The sequence below is a fragment of the Leucopleurus acutus genome, assembly GCF_964270905.1.
Source record: "Leucopleurus acutus genome assembly, chromosome: X".
Taxonomy (NCBI): Eukaryota; Metazoa; Chordata; class Mammalia; order Artiodactyla; family Delphinidae; genus Leucopleurus; species Leucopleurus acutus.
Genome location: NC_139148.1, coordinates 9,367,747 through 9,380,728, shown reverse-complemented (window position 1 = coordinate 9,380,728; position 12,982 = coordinate 9,367,747). Strand labels below are relative to the sequence as shown.

At 38.1% G+C, this 12,982-nt stretch overlaps 1 protein-coding gene across 3 annotated transcripts in view; it reads right to left on the bottom strand.

Moving 5' to 3' along the window:
• FRMPD4 (FERM and PDZ domain containing 4) overlaps nt 1-12,982 on the bottom strand; it is a gene marked incomplete at both ends in the record, with an annotated part of 758,614 nt that overhangs the window by 536,307 nt on the left and 209,325 nt on the right. The window lies entirely within an intron of this gene.

Sequence of the window (12,982 nt, the reverse complement as noted above, 5' to 3'; positions counted from 1 at the left end):
AAAACCCAGAGCCCTGGAATCCAGTTAACAAACCCTAAAACGGCCCTACCTCTGAATTTCTTATGTGAGAGAATAAATTGGCCTCCTCTTTAAGCTATGTTAGTTGTGTTTTCTATTGCTTGCTGATGACAGCCTCTTAACGAATACACTTTGAATTTGATCATAAAGCAGCAAGGGTCATATATTTCTACTGGAATATGAGTATAGTGTCCACATTGACACTTGTTAGCTACCTCCAAAATTCAAGTGTTTATTCTGGAAACAGTAGCCTTGTTGCTGTTCTCCAAGTGCAACTCTGAATAAAAGAGAAAATACTGGAGAAGAACTACATGTTGATTGCTTCCTCAACTTCTTTTCCCTTCTTTCTCCATGCTCCTAGAACCCTAATTCTGAGCATTAGGATCTCTGGGAAGGTGAGCCAGAAATGAACATCTCATTGCCCTTTGCTAGATGTGGCCATGTGATCCATTCTAGTCAAGGAGACTCTAACGGAAGATCCTCAGCTTCTGCAAAAGACGTTCCTCCATTATTTAAAAAAAAAAAAAAAAAAAAGCCACACACGGAAAATGCTCACAGTACTCCAGCCACGCCCTGTTTCCTGACTCTGAAGCCAGTCATATGATGATGTGATGCCTGGAGCTGTGGCAACCACTTTACACCATAAGGTAATAAGCACAAAGCTGGTGAATCACAAAGAAGGACAGAGTTTGAGTCAATGGAGCCCAATCCAGGAACCAACTTCCTCTAGGAATATATTGTTTAAGCCAGAGTTAACCAAGCTTTCCTTTACTTGTAGCTAAAATATCCTAACCAATAAACTCATAATAAGAAAGCATTAAAAGGATGACATTTTTTAACCTTAAAACATAGAAGCTATTTAGGTTATACATGAAGTACTAAATATAGATGTCCCTAAATAAGCTACCCATGGTGTAGTGGAGTTTTGATATCCACCTCCTAGGAAGTAGACATGGTAGGATAACCCTGTAGGGCTGGCCCAGGGGAGCCACATCCTCTTCTGTTTCTTCTTCCTCTAAGCAAGCCTACTTTTCCAGTGTGGTTCCTACACTTCCCTTCAAAGCATCCACCCATCATAGTAAAGCAACCAGTGGACAAAGGGGAAAGAGTTTATCACCCTTTTGCTTTGAATCCTTTACTACGTAGCATGTAGGGGTTATTACATCTTCTTTGTGGGAAAGAAAGCAAGCACGGCAGGAGTATATAAACATTTACAACACAATTCCTATTCAATTTGTTTAAAATCTATTTGGGAAGAGAAAATACTGTTCACAGTAGGAACATTTATACAGAGAATCATCTGTAAGTGCAAAGTGATATTATCTAATTTCTCCTTTATGCAGAATTTCAAAAAAAGCCCGGAAAGATAAAAATATTTATATATCTAAATCTGTATCTACATATTCATTTGTGATTGTCTTTCCATCAAGAGCTACTTTTAATGATATTTGATGACATAGGACAGGAGTCAGCAAACTTTCTATAGAGGGGCACCTGTTTTCAGCTTTGTGAGTCATCTGGTCTCTGTAGCAATGACTCAACTCTCCCACCATATCGAGAAAGCAGCCATAGACAACACATAATGGGTGTGGCTGTGTGCCAATAAAACTTTATTTATGGACACAAATTTGAATTTCATATAATTTTCACGTGTCATGAAATATTATTCTTCTTTTGATTTGGGGAACCATTTAGAAATGTAAAAACCATTTTTGGCTTTATGCAAACACAGGCTGCAAGGGTTGGACTTGGCCCATAGGCTGCAGTATGCCAACCCCTGATCCCTGACCTAGGACACAGGAAAAATTTAAAATGACTTCTAGGTCAGCATTAAAACTGAGTTATGCCCAGTATAGTTTTATGCATGTATCTTCTTGTGTTTAGATGATCTTTTAAAAATGTTACCACATATACCTATAATGGCCAGACTCTGATTAAACATATCACTATATTCCAGAGAAATGGAAGTTTATGGAGTTATACATGACCACATCAGTACCAGAGTGACATAAACGAAAGGAGTAAACAGTAGAGAGGCACCAGGCACTTTATTGCCGCCTACGCGTGTTTCATCAACTTAGTTAAATAGCACTCTATTCTTCAGCCTGTCAACATGATCTCAACCGGAAAGCCAAATTATGAACTAATGGCATCATAATCAAATTACAGTCCTAATGGAAACATCCATCAATATATCCCCAGAACATGGTTCTCCAAAAACACCAAGTTGTCCTCTTTGGTGAACAGAAGATAGTCAGAGAATACAATTTTTAGGATTGCTGTCAAAATGTACTAAAATTTAAGGTTAAAAAACTTATACTATTCTTTGTTGGGTGGTGGGAGCCAAACGAAAAATATTTTTTCTGTTTATATTCCTATCAGAGAAAGACCTATCGAGATATTAAAAACTGAAGGAATTTTGCGTCAGAGTACTCAATTCTATACCAAAAAAAGCAAGAGATCATTTTTATAATGATATGATTTTTCCAGTTTTATCTTAATTTGCTAACAAAAATTGCTATTAAAATTTTATGTATCTGAAATTTCTGTTACACCTTGTTGATATATATCCTTAATATAGTAAACCATCTCTTATGCTTCATTCATCGTAAACAGAGAAAACTAATTACAGGTTAAAACTGTTTGAGTCAGCAATTTAACTTTTCATCCAGGGCAGATTTTTCAACATTTTATCACATTTTGGGAGATCATGTTTACCTAATTTTTGTTCTTTTGTCTCAGTAAACTTTCTCCCCCCACCAGCTCCCCCAATCTAATAACACTTTTATTAGCTTCTTATGTATCCTTTCAGTATTTTTTAATGTAAATACAACTGTACTGTTGTGTAATTTTCTATGTTCACTTAATAAATACTTCCTGGAGATGGTTCTACACAACTGCATAGAGTGTTCCCTTGTTCTTTATTTTTTATAGCTGCATAGCGTTTCACGCTATCTTAATCTATGTTCTTATAGATGCATTTCTTAGAATTTGCTTATTCTATGGTAAAATTATGGCAGTTTAGAAATAAATTAAATTTAGAGGGAATATCACGTAATTTCCCCATTATACAAATGTGAAGAAACAGAGATCTGACTTGCTGGAAATCTACTGAAGTTCCTACCACCATTAATCAAGCCTTCCATCCCCAAATGCCTCAGATTTTCTCATTAGGTTAACTTCTATGACAAATGCTGCTTGTCAACTTTAATACCTTTGAGGAACCAGAATGCCCACAATTTTAGCATAAAATTTAAATATCATTTTAATGGCATCTCAAATTACCTTGTGACTTTTATGAGTTTTGAAATACTCAGTATGCTATTATTATCATAAAAAGTATGCTCAAGAAATCCAAAGACTTCACTGTAAAGATATTCATTACATTATTATCCAAAGCAAAACACTGGAAAGGATCTAAATTTTAATTAAATAGGAAGTCATTCAGTAAACTGTAGTATATATGGCTGTTTATTTCATATTTATAAAAACATTTTAATGATATAAGAATATAATATTTTTAAAAATTTAAGTATAGAATTGTGTATACAGGATATTAACTATGTAAAATAGATGGAAAGGTTAAAGAAAATAGACAACAGTGATAATATCTGGCTGGTATAATTTCAAATATTTATATATATATATTTTTTTCCTTTATATATTCTATATTCTCAAAAACTTTTTACAATAAAGTTATCTTCTATAATCAGAAAAATCATGTTAAAATCCTATTGATATTATTTGGACTCTTGGATTTATGTGGGTACCCTATCTCACTTTTTCGAAATTCAAATTTGTTAATACTATAATCCTAGGGCTCAAAAATCAAAAGAAAATAAAAATATAATGTGTGGATGGGGACATGGGAACCCACCCGTGTCTCCTATCTACCCGGTCCCTCTCACCCATAATCCCCTGTAGCCCTACTTTACAGAGTTAAATACTGTTCTTAGTTTTTTGTGTATCCTTCTGGTCATTCTTATGCAAACACAGTAAATATATACATTAAATTCCCCTGCCTTTTTATACAGCTTTGTACCTTACTATTTTCACGTAACAATAAATATATGAGAGATCTTTGGATATCACTGCATATAGAGCCAGTCCTGTTCTTTTTCCCCACAGCCATACTGCATTTCATGTTAATTTTTCAGCCAACTTCTCATCATTCAGTGTGATATTTGAAAAGAGCAATATAAAAACTAACCCTAGGTCAAATATGTGCACTTCAACAAGACAATGCCTTTCCTTCAGTATAGTGACGATTCCACTTGCTAGTTCTTTATTTCCTTTTCCAAATACACTGTATGCAAGATACCCTGATCACATTTTGTTTTGTTTTTTTTAACTGAAGTATAGTTGATTTACAATGTCCTGTTAGTTTCAGGTGTACAGCACAGTGATTCAGTTATATATATATACATATGTATATATATATTCTTTTTCAGGTTCTTTTCCCTTATACCTTATTACAAAACATTGACTATAGTTCCCTGTGCCATACGGTAGGTACAGTAGGTCTTTGTCATGGATTCTTTACTATCACATTTAAGTACCTAAAACTCTCATTATCAAATCTTTAAGTATGTTACAAATATTGTGTACAATTTTTTCTAGCAGTAGAGAAACAATGTGTATAACTGGACAAGACTAGGATATTCAGGACTAGAAGAAAGGGAAAGAAAACAAATGTGAGACTGTTGAGGATCCAGGCTCAGATGGAGGGCTGGGTCCCAACCTGCAGGGTTAGGCAGTGGTTCACTGCCAAGTGTCCAACAGGCACAATGAATGAGCACTGACATCAGATCCTAAAAATCAGGAGCAGTCCTATCTGCTGAATGAAGTACAGAAGCAGGCATATCTGTGATAATCAATACGTGACTTCATGAGGAATACAGCATGCTTTCATTCTGATTCATTCATAATTCACCAAATACTTTCTCAATATGTACTCTGAACCAAGAAGTTTAGTAAAAGCCCCCTTTGGGGCTTCCCTGGTGGCGCAGTGGTTGAGAGTCTGCCTGCCGATGCAGGGGACGCGGGTTCGTGCCCCGGTCCGGGAAGATCCCACATGCCGCAGAGCGCTTGGGCCCGTGAGCCATGGCCGCTAAGCCTGCACGTCGGAGCCTGTGCTCCGCAATGGGAGAGGCCACAACAGTGAGAGGCCCGTGTACCGCAAAAAATAAATAAATAAAAGCCCCCTTTAGGGGGCTTGCCCTCAAAGAGCTCATAAAAGAGATACAGTGGCAAACTGGACTCAATTGTAATATCATATGTACCAGTCAACTACTGCCATGATAATGCTGCATAACAAACCTCCCCAAAACTCAGTGTCATCCAATAATACCTACCTGTTTTCATGATCACAGGTTTTCAGGATGATGCTGTGCCATGAATCTAGCTTCTGGAACCAGCAGGCCAACCCAGGCAGTTCTTCATACAGTAATGTTATAAGCAGAAAAGAAATGCACACTGCCTCTTAAGGCCTTCTACCCAAGCTGATGCTCTGACTCCTGCCTGTGTTCTATCGGCCAAAGCAAGTCACAAGCCCAACAGCAATAGGTCAGGGAAGGACACTCCACCTCTAACAGGAGGAACTGTAATGTCACATAGAAAAGGCTTGGATTCAGGGAAGGTTTAAGAATTGGGAACAAAAGTGCAATCTACCACAGTAAATAAATGCTATGATAAAGTTAGGGCACGTGATGCCTAGCAGAGACTCGGTACACAGCTAGACTAAATTTCCTAGACACTCTCACTTTTAGATATGCCCAGGGTTCCAGTTAATGAAGTGTGGGTAGAATGATGTACTTCAATTCCAGGCATGGTCCTTCAAAACCTCCCATCCAGTCTTCTCCCATTTCTCTCCCCTCATCTGTCAGCTGAACCTTGGTGGGCAGGGCACCCTTGAATCGCATACTGAAGAGGAGAGAGCCTCCATCTTCTGGGTGCTCTGAGTGTGTGCAGCAGAGCTCCCTCAATCCATCAGGAAACCCTATTAGGGGCTCCAAGTGATCAAGAAATAAACCACTTATTCTCAAATTGAGGGGTTAATCTGCTAAAGCAGTTAGATTATTTTAACTAACAAAAGATGCTAATCAAGCCATTTAACCCAGGACTGGGGAGTTGGAAAGGCTACATGGAACAAGCATAGATTACAAACTTAAAGAAAAGACAAATGGTCGTTTTCTAGGTAAAAAGGGGGCAAGGTAAAGATTGTTCCAGACAAAATGACGAGTATATTTAAAGGCTCAGAGGTGTGAAACCATTTAGGACTCCTAAAAAAGTTCAATATAGTTAGAGGTAGGGTGTGTGTGTGTGTGTGCACCTGTGTGTTTGGGGGTTGAATAGGAAGTTAATTAAGGCTGGGGCAAAATGACAAATTTCCAAAAATAAGACACCCAAAGGAAACGGGGGCCAACCCCAAAAGGGCGGAGATAAAGACTGTGGATTTTCCCCTAGGGGCATTAAGGAGCAAGGAGATAGAGAGGATCAGATCTGCACTTTAGAAAGCTTCTAAATTCACCTCCAAGTCGTATAGTAAGTGCTAACAACAGGTAAAGACCCCAGAGTGGGCGGGCAGGGCTTGGCTGGGTTGGGGGTGTCTCCCCAGGCACAACTCCCTTTCCACCTCCTAGCAAAGCAGGCAGACACCCAGGGTACGGCTCTAGCCACAAAGGGGAACTTGAGTCCTGGGCAGAGAGCTCAAGGAAGAAGAGTAAAATGCTCCTGTCAAAGGCCGAGAGCAAATATTGTAGGTCTTGTAAGCCACGTGGTCTCTGTCATTACCATTCAACTCTGCCAAAAGCAGCCACAGACAACACGGAAGCAAATGAGCATGGCTGTGTTCCAATAAAACCTTATTTACAAAAACTGGCAGGAAATGAGTAAATGAAAATAGAAGTAAACATATCAGGTGGACTAGAGCGTGCCAACCTGTGCCCTAGGCCACAGAGGGAGGCCACAGAGGGAGGCAATGCCCTGAGCCCTGAGCCATAATGCAGGTGGACAAAACTAATCCCAGACTTCACCCTCTGTGTCCCTGAGACTGCCCCTGCCCCTGCCTTGACCCTAAGACTGGTGATGGGACTGTGATTTTCCTAAGAGACGAGCACTCCGCACTCCAGTTAGAGGGCCGTTGTAAAATCACCATGGTTAGATGTATGAGCCAATGTAAAACAGTCTAGAGTTGGCCAGATGGCTTCATGCTCTCCACTACAGCAATCTTCCACCAGTTAAATAATCGTGCCAGTTAAATATATAAATATGCTCCTTCCTACATTCGGTGGGTGAATTTTAACATTAATTTGAAAAACTCTGGACTATTGTGTTCTTTAAGGCTCATCTTTGTGAGATAATTATCATGTCCTTATCTTCAGTTAAGCAAATCTCACACAATCTTTGAAACATGTGAAAACAACCAAAATAAACATTAAAACCCTATAGCAATTTGGAATTGTAGGGAAATTGCTTTTCCTTTGCTTTTCGTTTTCAAACTTGAGATACATTTCTTTCATAAAAATAACAGTATTTTCCTATCATTCAAAAAGGACTTCCTAAAATAAAAACTTACTGACACCTATAAAAACTCATTGTAGCATCATACTAATTTTGCTTGTTGAGCTTATAGCCGTAAAACACAGAGTTCTTAGAAGTCCAAGTTGATGACTTTTAAACCATTAATCATAGAAAACAAAAAAACTGCTTCAAATGTCAAAACAAAAATAGTTGATTCTCTGAGAACTAGTCTAAGAGTAGGCCATTTATTTTTAACTTGTACACTCCTTTCCACTCCTGAGTTACTGACCCTGATCACTGTTTGGCTCAACAAGTTACGATAATTCATTTGTAATAAGTATTAGAATGGGTTGCACATGACTTTACTTACTTATTACTTAGTATAGAGTATTCATTGTATGCCAAATTCTGTAACCATACTTGAAAATGCATTTCTAAAACAAAAGTGCAGGAGGAAACCCTCTCATCTCTTTGCCAGGAAAAAATGGGAATGTTAACTTTGTTATCTAAAACTAAGGCTTAGGTTTCTTCAAGATACTTTTCACAGCTTAAGTACATAATGACCTAAATTGTTCAGAAGCAAGGTTGCATACTTTTGGTATGCCTTTGCTATAAAGAACTAAAGGCATATAAGTAATCTCATACGATATTTGTCTTTCTCTTTCTGACTTACTTATTAGCTCAGTATGATAATCTCTAGGTCCATCCATGTAGGTGCAAATGGCATTATTTCAGGAGTGGGGGCCGGGGAGGGATGGATTGGGAGTTTGGGACTGGCCAACGCAAACTATTATATATACAATGGATAAACAACCAAGTCCTACTGTAGAGCACAGGGAACTATATTCAATATCCTGTAATAAACCATAATGGAATAGAAAAAAATTTGAAAATTACAAAAAAAGAACTAAAGGCAGCCTAGCTTTTCATTACAATGCTCTCAATCAAATCATAAGAAAGTCGGGTTAAACTCAACTGCAAATTAATACAGCCTACCTCAAGTCCTCTGTCTACAAGTAAATCCACTTATCTAGTTTTCTTTCCATGTGGAAAAAGATTAATGAAAGTCATGAACAATTAGGAGCGGGTGGCTCAAGTGTACGGTAAGGAAATACCAGGCCTTCTCCTGTGGACTTATCAGCTCTCCGCGCACGTCGGTTGAGGCCATACAAGTACCGTTGCCCATTCTTTTTCCATCCATGTCAAACTAGAAGGTGAAAGGCTTATGGAAGGCAAGTATCACTCTAACAAGTATCTCTCCAGCCCAAAGACAGTGGGTCAACTTAGTGACCAAAGAATAAGCATACAAAGTTGTCCCCAGTGCAACGAATACCACTAGGGCAATTATGTGCACTTCTGACGGTCAGTGTCCCTACAGTTAAGTAAGTAATTTGAGATCAGAAGTTTAATAAAGATAAGGGCTACATTAACGGTGAATGTACACTGGTGAATGCACGTATTTAATATGCTAAATTTAATAAGTGTTGACAAAGTTTCTCTCCTTAAAACAAACTCTAGCCAGGCTCCTCTGAGCTCTCCCTCAACTATGCCTCAACCTTGGCCTTTAAAGACCTGGACAAACAGTAACTTAGTTTCTTACAGCTCAAGGCTACATCCCTACAATGACTCCAACTCCCCTGAAAGTGCCTGTTGGAGAAAATTCAAGGCTACCAAAGAAGTGACTATTGCAGTCCACACCTGAAGATGGGGCCCCTGTCTCCCAGTCTCTGTGGGACGGCAGGAGTCTAACTTCGGTAACAGCCAGTTAGCAAAGCTAGATGGGTTTCACATGGACCAGCCCCCTTCTTGCTTTTTGTAATTTTTCAGTTCCTTGCCTGTACTGAGCCCCAGCGCTCTCCCTCCCTATTCCCTCATTCTTCCTTTAAAATGCCCAGTCGCCTGTGTACAATTGGAAGTCATGTTCACACCAGCCTCTTTTCCCTATTGTAATAGTATATTACAATAGTATATTAGTATATTACTTAGTATATTACTAAGGTAATAATACTTGCCACTTCAGTATCTAGCTCTGCTGATCTTTGACACTGTGTATTTGCTTATGCTTCTGCCCACACACACGTGCTGATAATATAAAGAAGAGAAAATAGGCAAAGGCACTGTTTCACCCAGGAGTCAGCAAACTGTTTCTGTAAAGGGCCAGATAGTAAATATTTCAGGCTTTGCCGGCCATAAGGTCTCTGGAACACCTATTCAACTTCGCCGTTGTAGGGAATTCCCTGGCGGTCCAGTGTTTAGGACTCGGCGCTTTCACTGCCGTGACCCGGGTTCAATCGCTGGGGGAGCTAAGATCCTGCAGGCTGAGCAGCGTGGCCAAAACAAACAAACAAAAAACTGTTGTAGAGCAAATGCAGCCGTAGACAACCAGCAAATTCATGAACACAGATAGTTGTGTTCCAATAAAACTTTATTTATGGACACTGACGTTTTAATTCCATATTATTCTTATTTCGGTTTTTTTAAACCATTTAAAAGAAATTTTAAAACCATTCCTAGTTCACAGGCTATATGAAAACACTCAGCAAGCCAGATCTGGCCCACAGGCCATAGTTTGCCAATCCATGGTTTAAGGTATTAATAATTTTCTTTCCTTGCTATGACTAGCTTTCAAAGTTCAAGATTATTTGATGGTAAGAGTGGTAGATTTAAGGACTGTATTTCTCAACAAACTAAAAAATGCTCCTTATTTTTCTCATTGAGCCAAATATGAAATTAGTGGGTTTAAGTCCATTCCTTAAAGATAAATTTCTAGTTCACCAATAATGGATATTCTCTCATAGTTAAACATCCATGCAAACTCTAAATGGAATAATAAAGTTGAAGTCTGTGTGTGTATGTAATTATTAGAGAAATGCAAATCAAAACAACAATGGGATATCACCTCACACCCGTCAGAATGGCTGTCATCAAAAAGTCTACAAATAACAAATGTTGGCAACGATGTGGAGAAAAGGGAACCCTCCTACACTGTTGGTGGGAATGTAAATTGGTGCAGCCACTATGGAAAACACTATGGAGGTTCCGTCAAAAATTAAAAATAGAACTACCATATGATCCAGCAATTCCGTTGCTGGATATGTATCTGCAAAAAAAAACTGATAACACTAACTCAAAAAGATACATGCTCCCCAATGTTCATAGCAGCACTATTTACAATAGCCAAGATATGGAAGCGACCCAAGTGTCTATCAACAGATGAATGGATAGAGAAAGAAGATGTGGTATACATATACGATGGAATATTACTCAGCCATAAAAAAGAACGCAATTCTGCCATTTGCAGCAAAGTTCATGGACCTAGAGAATATTATGCTAAGTCAGACATAGAAAGACAAACACTGTATGATATCATTTATATGTGGAATCTAAAAAATTAAAACAAATGAGTGTATAAAGCAAAACAGAAAAAGACCCACAGATATACAAAACAAACTAGTGGTTACCAGTGGAGAGAGGGAAGGGGCAGCAGGATAGGTATAGGGGATTAAGAGATACAAACTACTATGTATAAAATAGGCAACAAAGGTATATTGTATAGCACAGGGAGTTATAGCCATCATCTTGTAATAACTTTTAATGGAGTATAATCTGTAAAAATACTGAAACACGATGCTGTACACCTGAAACTAATATAACATTGTAAATCAACTATACTTCAGTGATAGAGGGAGAAAGTCAGAGAGAGAGAACGAACAGGTGGCAAGTTCATAAGCAGAAAGTGAGAATTTCCAGGTCATGCTTTTAAATTACAAGTAAGTTTCACTTCATCTGACAATCTATATCAAATTCTGATAGCAAGAAGGTAAATTCACTTGCCCCAAAGAGAAAGAGAGTGATGCTTGAAATGGTACATAGCCTGAACTAGACATCTTCCCCAGAACAGCTAACGACTAGACTTTCACAGCTGCAAACTAGCAACCCCCGGGAAAGTAGAGTTAAATATTCCTAAAACAGGAATCTAGTTCTGTTATGAAACTGTTCACCATTTCACCTCATGACAGCCACGAAAATCAGGAGAACTCAGAAAGGACTCAGACGATGAGCGAGTAGCATTTTTAATAAAATTCAAATCCAGAGTCTTTGGGAGTTTTTCGTTGCTAGCCTCCAGTCACTATTATCAGCAACATTAATGCAATTACTTGGGTAAAAAGGGAGATGGGAAAAATCTGACCTTTGCATTGCTTCTTTAACTTCCCTTTTTCCCTAGGAAATATTTAATTCTGAATAAGGTAAAGGTAAAAAAAAGTTTAGTAGTCTCTAAAAAGGTTTTACATAAAATCTGAGGAAATTATATATATATGTATATATTTTTTTTTCTTCCTCAAATGTATACTTGGAACAAAATTAGCACACTGTATTATTTGTCACTGCTATATACCACAAAACCCATACAACTGTTAAGACAATGTAAAATAAAGCAGCCCCCAAATTTACCTAATACTGTGAGAAACAATCTTCACATTAATAATTCGGACCAAATCATTATCTCAAAGTGTGGCATTTTGCTTGAAGAAATCTTCATTTTTTCAATCCGTAAACGCACTGCTCAGTTTAATAGCACCCCTATGAGTTTGGGGTCTCAAATTTCTTCCCTCAGGCAAAGGGGGCATAATCATATGTTTTTCTACTGAACTGCATTCTTCTATAAACATTTCAAAGAGTGCATCTGCTTTACAGATGAAACAGTCGATACAAAGAACAGTAACAATAAAAATATATGCCTATTTTGTAATGCTCTCATCTACAAGGATGGAAAATGATATATAACTGTTACCAAGGAAACAGTGAAGTAAAATTGCATGTATCAAGCAGTTTAATAACCAGAAAATTAAAAGAACAAGGAAAAAATCATCTCCAGATAGAACCATGACACATTGTGCCACCCACAATGGATGCGATCAAGGGTCAGAACTCAAAAAGATGATGTAAAGGGTCCCAACCTGCCAGCTATTCCAATGCTTGGCAGGCTTTTTTTTTTTTCTTTTCTTTTTTTAAATGATGGTTATAAGATGTAACTGGATTCTTGAGGGGCAATTTGAATTCCGACTTTTCACATAATTAAAAGAGCATAGATTCTGGTAACAAGTGGTTAAATGTAGGTCCTTTGAAAGTCAAAACATGCTGTTTATTTATTCCAGTGTGGATTAATTTTCTCTTGGAATTCTCTGTAATTACCACTTTCTTTACTCACCGGTGGGACAGTTAGCAAATATCAGACAGCAAATGCTTTCTGAATTAACATTTAGAAACTCGAGTTCAACTCGCTTAGGAGCCAAAGGCAAGGCTAAGGCCTGGGATAACCGTGTGCGTTCACCTCTAAACCAGGAGAATTTTAAGCACTCAAGTAACCACGCTGATCAAAGCTAAATCCTTTAGGAAGATTATCCATTCTGAAATCAGGAAAATCCTGCAGTGTTAGCACTTT